At 42.3% G+C, this 13,611-nt stretch overlaps 1 protein-coding gene across 1 annotated transcript in view; it reads left to right on the forward strand.

The window, feature by feature from the left end:
- Positions 1–13,611, forward strand: part of CACNA1C (calcium voltage-gated channel subunit alpha1 C) — a gene marked incomplete at its 5' end in the record, with an annotated part of 490,257 nt that overhangs the window by 350,488 nt on the left and 126,158 nt on the right. The gene's annotated exons all lie outside the window — the stretch shown is intronic.

A 13,611-nucleotide genomic window follows, 5' to 3' on the forward strand; every position in this document is an offset into this window, starting at 1 on the left:
TGGAGTTGAGAAGGTGTTTGTGCGAAGTGAGAATTCACCAACTATCTCTTCTTATTAGAAATTCTGAAGAAGGAAGTGCTTGAAGAAAGCAGCGATTCCCTACATTTCATTGCCTTCATTGAAACTTCTCCTTCCACCTCCTCTTTTACAAATACAGGCTGTGTAACGCTTCAGAAACACCTAGCAGTTATCATTACAAGTTGTGCACTTGGAAATGTCAGAGTTGGAACCTTTACACAGTTAGTGGACACTGGCTCTACTCTTAGGTTTCATTATGGAAATGTGCATTTTCCTAGTTTGATTTTGGAAAAGAAGACATGCAACATTTCCCTAGAGATCACCCTTCCTATCAAACAAGCAAAATCCATGGGATGATCCAATCAGAAACACATATTCTAGTAGCAGGAAGATTGGACATGGGAAAGTTGCACCTACAGAGAAAAGCAAGGTTTGTATCAGATGCTCATGATCTTTTCGGGAGTAAGAACTACTCTCTGTTGCTGCCAGAACATTTTAGGTTTTTTAGAAAAAAAAACATGGGGTCATTAATGTCAGGTTATACCCATAATACTTAGGTATCCGGAATTGAAGGTGTCACCAGAGTGACTTGCTCAGACTTTCCCCAAATCAGGTTATTTTGATTTGTATGCTGGTGTCCTCATAGGGCATATAGCTTAGTTTCACAATTTAACCTCAGTAATCACTCAGAAATTAATTTATTATATGTGGCCAAAATTTGCTGCTCTGTGGCATATAATACATGGAAGGTGAAGTCTGTTTTTGTCTCTAATTTATTTGTAGACAGTATTCACTATTTTTAAAAAACAAAAACAACACTCCCACACTGGACTCTGACTGGTATACTCACATGACATCTGTGTGGGGAGACCAAGGACTGGGTTACACACAACTCCACTGAAGTCACCAGGAGACTTTCCCTTGACTTCAGCAGGAATTGGGTCATATTTATCACGTTTCCTCTTAGACTCATGCCTGCTAAAGAAAAGTGTAGCCATAGTGGTAAGGTACTGTGATGAGAACTTGCCTTGGTTACTAGCAGATCTAAAGTTTTTCCTTTTTAATTAACAAAAAAATAATGCTGCTTTGGTAAAAGCGTTGTGGAATATGTCAGATGTAGATTCATTGCATGTGCTGTGAGGTGGGAGTCAATCCGCATTTGAGCTAACAAGCTCCTTTTATGGGTGGTGATGTTAAGAACTGAAAAATAATGTATCTTCAGCTTTTCCGTTGTTCTTCAGTTTAAGAAGATGAGTTTTGTAAGACATGGTTTATAAAATTAGTCCTCTTACATCTGACAACTTGTGTAGGGTTTCTCACAGTTGGCTGTTAATGTCAGAATTACATACTCTTAAGCAAACTAACTGGTTACCCATTTCTTTCCCAAATTATTAATGAATACATTGTCTTCAATGCCATTGGTTCCAAATGTCAGGTCTAAGGGCAGTGGTTGCTGACTAGTCCCTCGTACACAGCGTGCCATTCTCTGTGACATTGTGGCTTTGGGTCACATTATCCGTTTTTGTTACATGACAGACCAGGCTTGGGAGCAGACATCTGCAGTGCCTAGTGCTAAACAGTAGAACTATGCCTTTGTTGAGAGGAATTGCTCAGGATGTGAAGGAAGGCTGTGGGCTGATTTTGGCCATGTACTGGAGACAATGGTCATGCTAACAAAAGTCTCTGCACAAGAGAATAGCAGAGACCAAGCAAACAGGTCACTCCGTGAAGTTTATTTGCCTATTCTTCTGACGTGTCCCTTCTCGAGCAGGCTGTTGATTGTAGTATTCTTCTTAGCAGCTGCGGCCTGCATCTATGAATGCCAAATTAATCCTTCTTCTAGCTTTGGTGTAACTACCCAGTGCTTGGGTCGTACCTTGGTCGTCCTGCCACAGGCTTTGCTGACTATGGAAGTAAAGGGTTTCTGTGCTGCCATCCTCTGGTGAGGATGTAAACAACCTCTGGGTATAGACGGTGAAGAGCAACACTCCCCCACCCCGAAACCAATAAAAATACCTTGATGCATGCTCCCACCTAGCAGAGCTGTCTCCCTCACACTCTGGCCTTTTGTGCTTCTTAAATCGCATTCATTTTTCTTTTCCAGTAGGCTGTTGTATTTACTTTTGCACAGTTGCAGGTACCATATTGTTTAAGCTCTATTGTATATCTTGCTATTTCTGAATTTCAATCTTTATTCACATGGCAAGTGAGAATGTATTTTCAAAGCCAAATATCTTGCAGACATCCTCTACTAGGATGTCATACTCACTTCATTGGTTGAAATGTTTATTTGTCCTGTATGTCACATGGGAAGAAACTCCTTACTGTACCTACCTATGTGATTCCACGTATTGCTTATCCTACCGCCTATGAACATACCTTCTGCAGAACCATTTCAACCCACTCAAGCGCTGGAGACTAGTTTACTAAGCAGGTCTGACAAGGCCTGTCTGCTCTCCTGTAGTGGACTCACATTCCAGCTGCACTGCTCTTGGGGCTTGCTAGATCTAGGTCTTGCTAGAAAATGGGTTGCATGAACACTGTAAAAAAATCAAACTGAGGAGTAGAGACCCTTAATGGCCTCAGCTTAAGATAATACAACAGAAAAGGCACCATGAGTAAGTGACAGAGTGTGTTGAATGTTTTGGCATTCATGCCAGCAGTCAACCACCAGGAGGGTGAAACTGAAGGAGAAAGATGGTATTAATTCTCTTCCAAAAACCTTCTACAAAATAGACTCTGACTACGAGGGACAGATGGCACAGCTGTAAATGCCCTCAGGAATCCCTTTGGCTTGAATGTCCCCAAGATATTTGAATCCCACCTACTGGCAATGTTGAGATTGCATCATTGAGGCTCCAATGTCTTCCTTGTCTTCTTGTGTTTAGTTCTTGCTGAAAGAGATCAGTTGCCTCATCTGTGGCTTCAGTATGCTTTTCTCTCAAGTGCTCTTCAAAGCTCACTGCCTTCTGTCTCTAGTACAACGTTCTGAACTCCGCAGAAGAGTGTTACTGCCCCTTTCCAGCACACTTCGTTTAGCGATTAATTAATTAATAATGTTGACTTTCAAGGTATCAGCCTTGCAGATAACAATTCACTGAAGTGCACAGGGCAGTTCAGACCTCCTTAAGCTGTTGTTTTAGCTCAATAAACTTCAGGGGTTGCCTTTGCATCAGTTACATTGTACTGATGCTCAGGAGATGTGGGTTCCTGCCTGATCTGTGACAGTGACTCACACCATTGCTTGAAAGAAGTCACATCAGCTTTTGCTTCCTCAGTTTCCCCTTGGAGGTTGTTTGGAGGTTTGGGATTTTTTTATAAAGAGTATCAGAAGAGTTCAGAGGTTTAATTAAAATACACTTATTAAACTAGAGTCTCAGCTAATGTAAACTCTGGGGTTCACCAGTTTACACCATCTGGGCTCTGACCCAGGTAGTCCACCTAGGCTGAATCACCCCAAACACAAAGCATATGTTTCCTGCCTCCTCTCTGTCTAGCTGCAGAGGCAGGTTCTGCTCTCTTCTTACTGTATAGGGAGGGCTGCCTGCCTGTTAGCATAGGAACTGCCTCCTGTAAAACAGAGAACACAAAGTGGAAGGGAAGAGAAATTCACTTGCATCCCCATTTGGTTTGACTGCCTGTGCCAATCCTTAGGGCATCATCAATCATATTTTGTATATGCCACTGCTTTCCTGAAGCTGACAAACCTTGCCCTAAGTCTCATTGGGTGTTTACAGCCCTTAATGAAATGGTCATAAGTCCAAGGACTACAACAGTGAGCATCTTAGTGGAGGAAAGGGCAAGAAACCAAGATAAACGCAGCCAAAGTCGGACAATCAATTGGAGAGCTGATGCTCTCCATAGCAGAGGTCTTGGCATTCTTCTGAGGCAGTTTATTACCAGCTGTCTCTCACATGCATTGAGGGGCATTCACAGAGCAGGCTGAATTCATTCTCTGTGTTTTGGGAAGTACATGTTTAAGGCAATCTTTCAGTGTTGTTTGCAAACATGATTTTGCAATTATGGCAGATGTGAGGTGGGAAATGTGAAAAGACTTCTGGGGGCTGTTTGTGTTGATGGTTTTCTTCTATGCTCTTTCCCTGATGGGCCTTCTGCATGGGAAGAAAACATTAATTTGACGGAGGAGAGAAACACATGTCATGGCACAAAACAGCTACTGAATTTCAAAATTACATGATAGTAAAGAGAACCATCCCTCCTGTTGCCACAGCAACTGGGAATTTGCCCCCCCCCCTTTTTTTTTCTCCCTGAGAGTGGTCTGGAATGCATCTGTGTTGCTGTGGGCAGAAGCAGGAAACCTCAGTCCAACCCAGATTCTCCTCCTATTGAAATTAATTGGCAAAACTCCCATTGACTGCACTGGGGTCAGGAAAAAGCTGTGAATGGGCAGGGAGAAGTAATTTGATGTTTCTGACTGCTCAAATTTTACCCTCCCTCTCTTTCCTTCTATTTCTGTTCTATTTGGTGTTGCTGTTTGCAATGTGAGTGTGACCACATTAATGTCAAGAGTCCGTAAGAGCAACAGAGTCCATTGCTTGGCCTGGATGTGATAACAAAGGCATTCTGTGATTCAAGACAACTCATTCTTCCAGTTAAGTCATATCAAAGGTAGTACTGTAAATTCAAGAACTGATTTGCAAGTAGCTTAGCCTACAAAAATTTAAAGTCTAGTCATACTCCAGGGCTCTATTGTAATGGGACTGATGGCTGTAGATAATCAGGTTTTCATGTAACACAGCAGAAAAAGCAGTGCAAATCAACGTGTTGCCTATCAAAAGCATATAGAAATAATTCAGGTAGTACGTTAAATAATGAACGGTGTGGGAAGGATGTTGACTGTACATGTAGATTTATGCTTCAGTTAAAATGGGAATAGAAAGTGCCCAAGTGAAGACAAAAAGTACAGAAATACAGGCACATTCTAAAATATGTAAAAAGACTAATCTTTTTAAAAAGAGTCTTGAATCTTCACCTCCAAAGCAATTATTATAGTGCCTTAGTGACCTCTGGAAATGTTTGTTAATATTGGAGTTCACTGCCTCTAAGGAATTGACTGCAACCTAACTTTTTGGTGGACCACAGATTTTGTCTCTCTTCTACAACCAGTGTTACTTGTGAGCAGCACTAGTTATGACTAGGCAGTAGAATGCATTTAATCACAGGCTTATGAGAGTTTTCCCTATAAGTAAATTATTTTGAGACAGGGAGGAAGTTTTCAGCTGCAAAAGTAAAACTGTTAGAAGAAATTGGGACCTGTTGCACCATTAGAACTTTTGGGAAAACTGTGTCTGTCATGGAAACGCTTTGTGCCGCTCAACATCAGGCCAGAAATGAGAACAGGAGAGCTGATGGTTCAAACAGGAGAATAGAAGAATTTAAGACCTCTAGAAACAGAAACCTCAGTAATTCCAATCCAAACAGGGTTTTATTCCCAAGAGCTCCAACAGTAGTTTGACTCTATTACATAACAGGCATAAAAGCATGACCATCTTTCTCTAAAAGTTCAGGCTTTTTAGAATTTATTTATCCAATTCCTGTTGACTTGACTTCCTTTTGCAAAGTCTACTTATATACCAGGAGACTCCGTTGATTTCAGTGAGGCTATATACCAATTACTTTCCGTTGAATTTAATGAAAGCTGTCACTAAATCCTGTGCAACCCTTCAGGAAAGTTAGCGGTTTGAAGCTGTTGGCTAGAAAGACTTTTGTGTACACATCTAATCAGTATACCAAGATAAAAGAATCCCAACTTGTTCATTTTTTACATTTAGTAATTTCATATGTCAACTTGCTTTGTGGCCTCTGAATCACATGCTTAGTGTACTGACAAGGAAGTAGGTTATTACTTTCAGCCTGAAAAGACAGAATGGTGCTGTGGGATAATGTCTAAGGTAGAAAGTACATAATGGGATTTTCAAAGACTTGGTTACAGGCTAAAATTTCAGGGTTGCCTAAAAAACTTGTTCCATCTCTGTGATGAAATTTAATGGGGAAATGCACAGCTAGGGAATTAACAGGGAAGATGCAGAGGGGAAAATGAGAGAGAGTATATTTACAAGATGTCTATTTTAAATTCAGTCTTCATCACCACTGTCTTAAAACTCACATCTCTTACTCAATGAGCAAAAAGATGGTATACTGAGTTAATTTTTTTCTGCTGTTTTCAGAACACACTTGAAACACACTTGAACTTGTCTGTTGACAGAAAGTCAGTTCACCCTGATTTATTCTGGTTTCATCCACAGAATTTGTCCCCATGTATATCACATACACATCGAAGGACATGGGCAACCACCCCTTGATGGGCATGTAGAGCTTGATATTTTAGAGGATTTTTGCCTATTGTCAAAAAGCAATTAAAAAAACCCACAGCCTGCTCACATGGGATTTAAGATCACTGAAGCAAAAGCTGTAAGAGGCACAGACTGGAAAATGAAACCTTTATCAGTTTAGTTCTTCCAATACCAGTTGGTGATTTGAGAATGGTGTCATACAACCTGGTTGCATTTTGCTTTCCATGCGTAATTACAAGGAAATAAAAGCCAGTGTTGTAAAATGATTTATTATCTGTCAAAACCTCATCTAAAGAGGAGGAAAACACAATGTCATCTACTTTTATCATTGTCCACTGATGTGGAAAACAATCATCTGGTAACTAAGAAAAGATTAGCTGCAGTGCCAACAATTGTAGGCATTTCACAAAGGCACCCAACAAGTGTTTCACAAGGAGTTTAGTAGCTGTGATAGATTTATTCTCTTTCACCTGGAGACAGAGAGACAAAAGAAGTGCTTTTTGGTGTTCAGGGCACCACCAGTTTCTTCTAGGGGAAAAAACTCCATGTACTCAGATGCAGAGGTTCCAAAACATGGTTTGCTTGCACAGGACTGACAGCAACTCCCAGCTATGTGCTGTGCCCAATGCATGCTCCATAGAAAACAGTCCCAGTGGCCTTTTTCTACCTTGACATCTTTTGAAGTAGCTCATACACTGCTCAATATAAATACTACAGTTTAAAGATACTTAATAAAAGGCCTTTGTAAATGATAGGTCAGCTTTGTTTTCGTTGTGTGGTTGTTCTCTTCTTCACAGAGAAGCTCAGGTTGCAAAATGCTGCATGGGTTTGTGCTACAGATGTCAAGCTTGAGTCTATAATTAGTATGCTGCCTAGAAAAAGCTTCTGGGACATTAGTTCTCACATTGGGCTGAATCACTCCTGCAGTCCTTAGGCAAAAATCCTACTGAAGCTGCTGGGGATTTTGCCTGGGTAAGGACTTGGGCCCCAATCTGTTTCATCTGAGGTCAGTAACAAAACATGCAAGTGTCAGCACTTGAAAATGTTGCCCAATATGAGGTCTTGATGCACTAGAGCCTTCTCTGTGCTCACACATGACTTCAGTGTTGTGTAACTGTCATCCACCAACGGGAGAACGTGAGATATTCGACATCCAAAATTGCTTACAGGACTGAACAATCTTGTACAGGACTACAAGACAGGACTGAATAGCACTCTTTGCCCAGTGCGTAATTCCACTGGCTAAAATGCAGTTGTATCTGGCACGAATATGACCTGCTGTCACTACAAGTGTTTTGCTTCCATAACTATACTTAAGGAAATGTGGGATCAGACCCAGATAGACTTTTATATCCTAGAAAGGAAAAGCAACATAGAATAGAATGAGAGAGCATTTGTGAGGCTTCGTAGTGACCCTGTAGGTAGCTGAGGTAGCAGAGTACCTAGGGCAATGACATTCAGTGCTGTAGGTGAGGGAAAGTAAAGCTGACATTTAAAAGTCTCACTTCTGTTGTGTAACTTTCTGTGCAGCTGAAGTAACTAATGAATGATCATTTAGGGTGATTCTGCTTCCACTTTTGCCCTGTATTCCATCAATGTCAACAAAATTATGATGCCAACATTTGACCTTTTCCTATTGGAATAAAATGAAAACTGAGAGTAGACTTCGCTCCCAACGCTCTTTCACATTTTGCTTTTTTTTTTATTGTGAGTGAAAAAGCAAGGAAGCAGTAGGGCCTTATTCTTGACTGTTTTGTCTTTCTCCCCATTTCCAAGAGGAGAAAAGATGAAATACTTAGGAAAAAATTAGTTAGCAAAGTGAACAGAAAAACTTTGGGGTTTAAGGTATGCTTAGAAACACTTAATATACAACACTGATTCTTTAAAATACATATGCAGGTTAATATTTGGAGCGAGGAGAAATGGTGTTCTAGGCTTTTTTGTCTAATTTAAAGAAAAAGGCACAGGAAGACTAATCAATGAGAGGTTACCGCCCTCTCAGTGCCAGTGACTCTCACACCATTTTCTGCCCTCTGGACCAGAATTTTGACCTTGGATTGTATCACGTAAGGCATTTACAGTTTTGATCAGGGTGGTTTTGAACTATGTTCCCTCTCTGGGAATTCACCATCTTAATCACTTTTAATAGATACAATTTTATTGTTCCCTTGAATGTATGGATGGTTAACTGTGTAAGTTAACCAACAGGTTTGGTTTTTATTAGTAATATAATTTAACAAGGCAGCTTTTATCAAAAAGCAGCATTTAGGTTCATTGTTCTGTAGATTTCACAGCTTCCCAGTTTCTTTTTCTCTCTTTCTGGCTGAAAGGAAGATTATTAAAAAAAAAAAAAAAAGCAGCCATTTGAAAACCTTCTTCCCCTTTCTCCTCTGCTTATAGTTACTGCTGAGGGTAGGTAAATCCCATCTAACCAAACAAGATGTAGAAGCAGTTTAGCTCAAGCCTATGTTTTATGTCAAAACACAGTATGGAGAAAACAATTTGTTTCCTTTGTTTGAATGGAGAGCAAAAGAAGAAAAAGCTACTGGTATTCAGGAAGCCTCAGGACAAAGCTGTGGCCGATGTTACAATCTATAATTCTGCAGTAATTTGTTCCAACATAGCATCAGAAGGCCTGATACTGTTTGGTGAAGTGGGAAAAGCATTTCTAGGAAGTAGAGCAGAGTAGCTCTTCAGTTTGGGGAAGGTGGGCCAAATTCAGGCATGTGTCTGACTCCAGCAGCCAGCTTCTTGAGTGAGTGTTGGTGAATAGTGACAGCTCTGAGATAATTAACTGACCCTAAAAGGATCACTGCAGTGAGCATCTACCAATCTCTGTGCCACTGCTGCCGCTTTTGCATGGAAGAAGGGAGGGCAGTGTGGAGAGCAAACTCCAAAACTCTGCTAATTCCTGCCTGCGGGCTCAATTTTTCTTCTCGCTCCCTTGCAGGCATCGAAAGCTATTTAAATTGGATAAGCTCCCAGGCTGGCTGTAGTTCATGTCTGGGAAAAAACTCTTCCTATGAGATCCTCTGTGACTGAAGAAGTTTTCTGGTGATCTACATGTAACATGTACATGCTCTTGTAACTGAAGATCTGGCCTGTGTGGTTCAACTTACAGTTCTTTCCAGCTTTTCCTTTCCCTGACTCTTGTAACCTGGAGTGCAAACAGCATTACACTGAGAGCTGCTAGAGCAGTGATGTGTGACCAGCTACAGCATACAGAGGCTGACATTAATGTTGATAGGGCATTAAGTTTATCTACTATAAAAGCTATTTCCCTGGCAAAGACTGTCTGGTGAGATAACACCTCTGTTTTGTCTGCTGGAAGAGAGACTTACGTTGATGTAGGTATCCTCTTATAGTCCTAATATGTTACAGAGAAGTATCTCTGAAGGTAAGGCTTTGGAGAGAATCCATTGTTTATATAGCTGGGGAGGACACCTTCGTGCAAATAAATTAGTCTCCATCTGCCCTGTTGGGAAGTACTTCTTGAAGCTGTCAAGGTTTATCCACTGACGCTGTGATTCAACTTCTCAAGAAAGGACATTAGAGGAAACAGTCTGTGAGAAAACTGCCATTGCCATACCTTCTGACAGATTGAACATGCTTTATTTCCCGTGGTTATTGAAGGCCTTCTATGCCTCTGTATCAGGATCTCCACAGAAGATTTTAGAAAGAAATGCCACAAACCGCCACGCTGAGTATTTATACAGCAAGGTCATTTTTTTGTTTAAGTAGATGCCTAAAGAGTGCTCTTAAATCTTTATAAGGGCACTTATACAGTGGTTTTTAAAACTGTGGAGCATTCAGCATTTCCTGCTGAAGTCAGTGAGAATGACCCATAATCAGTGTTCGAAAATCAGTTATCATTGCAGATGTAGACTTAAGGGTGTCTTTATTGAGAAGAAAGCATTGGTGGGCAGGACCAATAGCAGCTGAAACCCTGAGGATTTTTTAGTGTGGTATAAAAAACTGTCAGAAGAGAGGCTGTGGTGTTCAGTAATGGTAGCTGAGGGACATGGAGCATGTGTTTGGAGTTAGAAACAACTGTTGAGGGTGAGAATTAGTTGTATTACAGTCATGCCAGCCAAGATCAAAGCCACAGTGTGTCTGGCACTGTATATACAGAAATTAGAAGTATGTGTATGTGCTTCCTTTTTACAGGAAACCAAAGCTAGTACAGATGGGGTTCAGTTGCCTAAAAATATTCATTTAATGCCAATTTAGACAGTTCATGGTACCCAAGATGTTCATTGTGGACTGACAGATCAAGTATAGCAGCTGGAGCTTGCACTCTTGCGGTGTGATAGTTGGAAGGGCGTATCCCAGGTGGGATGTCAAAAAAGCCATCCAGTGCCTCAAAAGAGGCAACGGAGTGTGGTTAGTCCAAAGATATATAGGAAAAGTTTAGCACAGCTAGAACATTCAATATGGATCTTGTAAGTCGAATGTCTTAAAAGTGTTCTGGGTAGATAGAAGAATGCGATAGGACCAACTGTAACAGAATTCGTTCTGGTCTGAGCTTCTTTCCCCCTCAGTCTGAGTGTATATTCATCATGACCTATCTACCTATCTCTTTTTCTTCCATTACGTATTTTACATTATAACTTGAAGATTCATGTGCAGGAAGACAAATACTGAGGCCCAGACCTTGTATTCCGAGGCCCAGACCTTGTATTCCTTGTCCCAGACCAAGAGCTCTGTGTGGGAAGGGGTCAAAGCGGGAAGCCTCTAAGAGACCAGGACAGGCTGAGGGAGGCAGGAGGTGCGTTGGCAGAGCTCCCCCGGGGAGACTGTCGTATCTCCACCTCCCCTGCCCCTGGCTGCAAGGTAGCTCGAGTAGCCCCTCGCTTTCTTAAATCGATTCACAAGCAAGCACACAAGAAGGCAAAGATAAGAGTATTTGGTTTTAAGTGCAGAGGGGGTTAGAAAGCTGACCCTGCTGTCGTGAAGGCAGCGCAGGGGAGCAGCGCAGTGAGCTGTAGGTCCGCGGGGCTGTGACGTTCCTGCGGCAGAGCTCGGAGACAAGGAGTCTGGGCGGCGTTACACAGCTGAACTAGTATATATGTTACCAAACTGATAGCCAGTGCCGGCGCAGCTGAGAAGAACTGAGAGTTGTGAATGGCACCCAGCCCTCTTCAGCACTTTGGGGGGAAGCCTGGGAAGCTTGGAGCAGGACCCCCAGCACGGCTCTGAGGGAGCAGCAGTCATGCTCTTGCTCTGTGCCTGCTCGCTTCTGCTTGTTGGGCAAGAAACTTCCCATCCACTCCAGGACAGTCTGCTAACGGGATAAAAACCTCTGGTTGTATTCGCTCCTGGGAAGAAAAGCAGGTCTCTCCATCCCAGTTATCTCATAAACAACATCAAGGCTGGGGAGGTGGCAGGGGAAGGAAAATGTTTCCAACTGAGGAACCGAACTGAAAATAGCTGTGGCACTGAGTGTGCCTGCTGTTTACAGCAGCTCTTCAGTTAGCAGGATTGTAGAGATAAATCCACAGATAGAGAACTGGACTTTCAGATCTTAAGGCTTGAATTCAAATTCAGTTTTAGGGCCCATGGGTGTTCATAGTGCTGCTCGCATCCTCATTTGCATTGACAAAGTTCACAAACCACAGCATGATGCATCTCGCTCTGCTTGTCGGCTTGAGGAAGGACTGCAGTCAGACGTGTCCCTCTGAGTGCAAACTATAGAGGTCTGGTAGGGGACCCAAGGACAGGTAACATGGGATTCACTGGAGATCGGGATGGTGGTGTTGCCAACTACCCTAAAATCTGTAGGCTGAAGTAGCAGAAGGGACAAACATCAGAACAAGGATGCAGTGGCAGAGCTGCGTGGATCCTTACAGATGTGCAGATCTAAATGTAAGTGTATTATCTAGCTATTTGAAGAATGATGAGCAGAATAACAGGGCTACGCCAGGTCACGAATGACTTGCTTTAACACAGTTGTGTGAGGGAAGCTTGCATAACACCTGCCTACACTAAGCTTAGCTCAAGCTGTTATCAGTCCCTCACTCTCCTGCATGCTAGAAGTATTTGCAAACTAGGAATCTATTCTTTCAAGGCCACTATAAAACGCCAGTTTCTTTGGCTTGGGGTAATTGACCTATTCTCAATGCCCTACTCAAGAGGTGTAAAAGCTTTAATTACATGTTTGACAAGCTGACTTTAAGGGCAAAACTCTTTAACTTCAATTCTTTGCTTTTCTTCTGGCTGCACAGTAACACGCAGCCTGCCAGCTAGCATGTCTCATGCTTCTGACTCATATGATATTGTGATAATAGTGTCTAGTATCAGACTAGTCATTATGCTAGCAAAAATGTCTGAAAGAACACCACATGCAGGAGCAGCACACAAAATCGCAAGCATTTTATTTACTAGGCACAGAAGAAATGTAAGACTCGGGTTTCAAAACAGAATTTTATGCACATTTCAGAATAGGAGAGGTGATTTCCACTTCAGATGATGAAACTGAATAGAATCTGTTCGGTATGATCCATGAATGCAACTACAGGGGTCCAGTGCTTTCACACAGCCCTGGCTCCAGAGTGACTTAGATCTGATGTGTGTGTTGCTGTACCTGTCCATCAGTGAACTGAATTGCTTGATCATTTATCATCAGGAAGGCATCATCCAGAAGCCTTCTCACACATCCCACATGAATACTGCTATTACAAAATGTCTGCACTTGCTAAGAAGTAATCTCTGCCAGGCATTGCCTGTGCAACGGGACTGCTCAGAGGGGCAGGGCCTTCCTGCGCTCTTTTCTTGATGATATTAATGCTCAAATATTTTAAGCAAGTCACCCCTAAATTAAATCTTCCCAGATGCAGGAAGCGTACACTACTCTTCCAGCTTGCAGGCTGGTATTCTAGGTGAAAATATTCAGTCACTAGTTCTTTCCCACAACCCCTTCGCCTATGACCAGCCTCTGCCCAGTTGCTCTGCCTGTCCTTTGAAATAAAACAGCCCAATTTCTCCCCCACATTCACTTTTCCGTTTTTTGTCATGTTCTGCTAACAAAGGACAGCCTCCAGGAGAATAGTTTCCTTCTATAGAAGATGTAGTCCTTCGAGAGTCCTACCTTCTCGTTGGCACAATTCCTGCCCAAGCTCCCTGGCTGTAGGGTTCTGCGATCTCCCTCCGGGAAAGTTTTCCATCGCGGGCTGCCAGGGCGTGACTCCCCACCCGCTGCACCACCCAAACAGTCCCTGCTGTCCTGACAGATCCTGTTACGGGCTCTAGCTCACAAACGGTAGGCCGCTCACCGAGCTTT

Source organism: Phaethon aethereus, assembly GCF_964289735.1.
Source record: "Phaethon aethereus genome assembly, chromosome: 1".
NCBI classification, from domain to species: Eukaryota; Metazoa; Chordata; class Aves; order Phaethontiformes; family Phaethontidae; genus Phaethon; species Phaethon aethereus.